We start from the raw sequence: 3203 nt of genomic DNA on the forward strand, positions 1-3203 counted from the left end.
CCTGAAACGAGGAAACCCACGTTGGCGAGGGTCTGTCCTCCCCGCCTTTCTGGCAGCTTGGGCGGGGACACGTGATGTAGGCTCAGGACTGGGTCCCCGAACGTGAGGGACGGCAGTGGCTCCGCCGAGAGAGGCTGGGCCTGCAGGCAGGAGGCATGGGCGCCTGGAGCAGGACCCCGTGTGGGTCACCGCAGCTGGAGTGCCCGCCGTTGAGCTTGCCTGGGTTCACGGTGTTCTCTGAGCCGCGTTTTTCAGTCTTCCTGTTACTACCGCGTCTTCCTCCAAGAACATTTCCCACCCATGTGAGCCCACATGGTTACTATCGTGGACGCACCCGGCATCTTGACTGGGCACATGGCAGGTGCTCAATAAATGTTGGCCGAATGAACCTGTATAACCGTTTCCTTTTAGTTTTCTCTTTTTTAAAAAAGATTTTTGTTTTTATTTATTCATGAGAGACACACACAGAGAGAGAGGCAGAGACACAGGCAGAGGGAGAAGCAGGCCCCATGCAGGGAGCCCGATGTGGGACTCGATCCCAGGACCCCAGGTCACGCCCTGGGCTGAAGGCAGCACTAAACCGCTGAGCCATCCAGGGATCCCTACAACCTGTTTCTGACCCCTGATTGAGCCCACTTTCCTATTTTCAGCAATCCAATCCGACTTGATCCAGCTGCACGGCTCCTGAGGACGGACCTTCCGTGGGATGATGCCGCGGAGGGTCCTGTCCCCTGGGACCCCCAAGTCCGCTGCGGGAGATGGACCTGTGCCAGCGCAGAGGACCCGACAGTGTCTTCAGGGACACGGAGCGTCTTGCTAGCTGAGACCTTCCAGGTTGGTGCTCCCGACCCGGGTCTTGAGGAACGGAGAGGTCTGGTCGCACAGGAGAACATTCCAGGCTGAGGAAACAGCACAAGCCTGGGGCGGCAGCCTGGGACAGGCAGGCCTGGTCTGAGCACAGCGACAGGCAAGGCCCAGGGTGCAGGCCACAGAGACCGGCTTTCACTGAGGGTGAGAGTCGCAGAAGGGTGGAGCGGGGCGGGCCGTGGGGTCGGCCTCAAGGGCAGTGTGGTGCCCCCAGGAAGAGCGTGGGTTCTGGGGACCCACAGCCAGGTGTTGACGCTTAGGAGCTATGGCTTGGGCAGGTCGCTTGGACTTCCTGAGCCTCCGTTTCCTCCTCTGTAGGAAGGGACGTGATGACACTTGGTAGCATCACTGCAAAGGTTTGAGACATTTGAGGTTCACGGTACTTAGTGTATCGCAGGCGCCCACCAGGAGATCACGGGCCATCATCAGACCCCCGTGCGAGGAACGTGAGCTCCTTCACTACATGGGCTCCTGGATGGTAGGGCTCGGGCCTCCTATCCTGTCATCCTTCGCACGGCATCTGGCACAGGACAGGTGCGAGGCGACGTTGTTGGATGAGGATAGATGGGCGGAGAGTGGCACTGGCGTGGAGTAGGGGTGGGGGCGGCCTCTCGGTCCCCCCACGGGGGACGGACGTGTGCCGCGTGACCCTGCCACTTTCACTGCAGGGGCTGGGGAAGAGCAAGGCTTCAGAGACCCGAGAGGGTCTTGCCCTGTGCAACACAGAGAAATGAGAAGCTTTGGGTTTGGGACGTGCTGACTTGGGAGCGCCTGATGGGTCCAGGAGAGAGAGAGAGAGAGACCAGGCTGCTCTTGGGTGCTTCTAGGAGTTTGGCAGGGGAGGAGATGCAGGGGAGCAGGTGCAAACACGCAGGGGGGAGCAGATGCAAACACTCCAGGCTGGTACCTGGGCCGTCCTGTGGCATTTTGTTGGTCATAGCAGGCCAGGAGGCTGGCCCAGGGTCAAGGGGAAGGGAAGCAGCCTGCATCTCTTTAGTAAGAAAAGCTACAAAGGCACAGACAAAGGCGGTGGGGCCAGGGAGGGGTGAAGCTGTAGAGTCCCAGTGAGATGCAAAATGGGTGGGAATTAGCCCATTGTTTTAAAATCCGAATTCCCTGTCAACTAAAGGTTTTGAACGTTTTCCCCAGGGATCCTTGTAAGGCTTAGGGGAGGGTGACAGGGTGGAGGTTTTCTCTGGGCTGCTGTAAAAGGCCTCTTACCCTCGTATTAACGGTGTATTAGTCACTTGGCGATAAACACTGGTGAGGACTCTGCACATCTGGTGTGCGTTGGCTCCCGAGTGAATTCCCGTGAGAACCCTGGAGACGGGCATTCTCACTTTCCCCGCCTGGTTGGGGGAAAAGACAGCGGACCTTACAGAGCGTGAACTCATCCTGTCCGATTTCAGGGGGAGAGCCCAGCAGGGCCGGTGCGGAGAGGATGGGGTAGCGGGAGAGCGTGAGGGTCACTGCGGGTGAAGGAGGCTCAGAGGGTGACATCCCGCAGGCAGAGCCGTGCTGAGGCTGCCCTGGGTGTGTCTGGGCCTCAGGGGCCCGGGTGGGGGCCAAGGAGAGCATCTACTCCCTCCCCCTGCTAGAGGCTGGGTGCCTCTCCTATTCCAGGCCCTGCCCTGCGTGCTGGGCACACAGAAGGGAAGAGGGTGGACCAGGTTGCTGCCTTTTGGGAATTGATTCCCAAGGGGAGGGAGACACCAAAGCTGTAAGCAAACCCATCACGGAACTCCAGGTTGTGGGGAGTGCTGGGGCCAGGTCTCCGTGAGGGGCCTTCCCCCCAACCCCCCGAGGGCTCACGACCATGCACAGGTGAGAAGTCACCATCCAGAGTCCCCTCTGGGCCTGTGCCATGTGACTCTTGGGGGAGATCACGGCCCAGAGGTAGACAGGCTGGAGGCCAAGCGTTTGTGGATCCAATTCTAAGGCCAGGGCCCTAGGTGTCCTGGGGTCAGGAAGCAGGTGTGGAGCTGGACAGGAGCAGAGCAAAAATAGAGCCCCGAGGACAGTCAGGGAAGCTCCCTGAGGATTGTGACATCAGAGGGGTAGGCATGGGGTGATGCAGGCCAGGCCCCACCCTCACTTCTTGACCAGGGCTGGGTTGGTTGCTTAGAGCTGTGGGTAGAGGATGGGGTTGGAGGCAGCACCCCCTTCAGTGGAAAAGAGCCCTGATTGAGTCAACGAGCTTGTTGTGGATACAGGGGTGGGGGTGGGGTGGGGGGAGGAGTAGCAGAGCACAGTGGGGTGGGGGGTGGGAGCCTCTACCTGGGCGGGGGGGGGGGGGGTGCTATTTTGTTACTAATATTCTTGAGAGTTACCAGTGC

At 59.7% G+C, this 3203-nt stretch overlaps 1 long non-coding RNA gene across 1 annotated transcript in view; it reads left to right on the top strand.

Moving 5' to 3' along the window:
* The first annotated feature begins 552 nt into the window (after positions 1–552).
* The window catches only part of LOC140602479 (uncharacterized), a 50064-nt gene continuing 47413 nt past the window's right edge, over positions 553–3203 (top strand). Inside the window, exon 1 of the long non-coding RNA XR_012005421.1 lies at positions 553–834. This is a non-coding gene — a long non-coding RNA (uncharacterized lncRNA). The remainder of the gene's footprint in view (positions 835–3203) is intronic.

Source organism: Canis lupus, chromosome 13, assembly GCF_048164855.1.
Source record: "Canis lupus baileyi chromosome 13, mCanLup2.hap1, whole genome shotgun sequence".
Taxonomy (NCBI): Eukaryota; Metazoa; Chordata; class Mammalia; order Carnivora; family Canidae; genus Canis; species Canis lupus.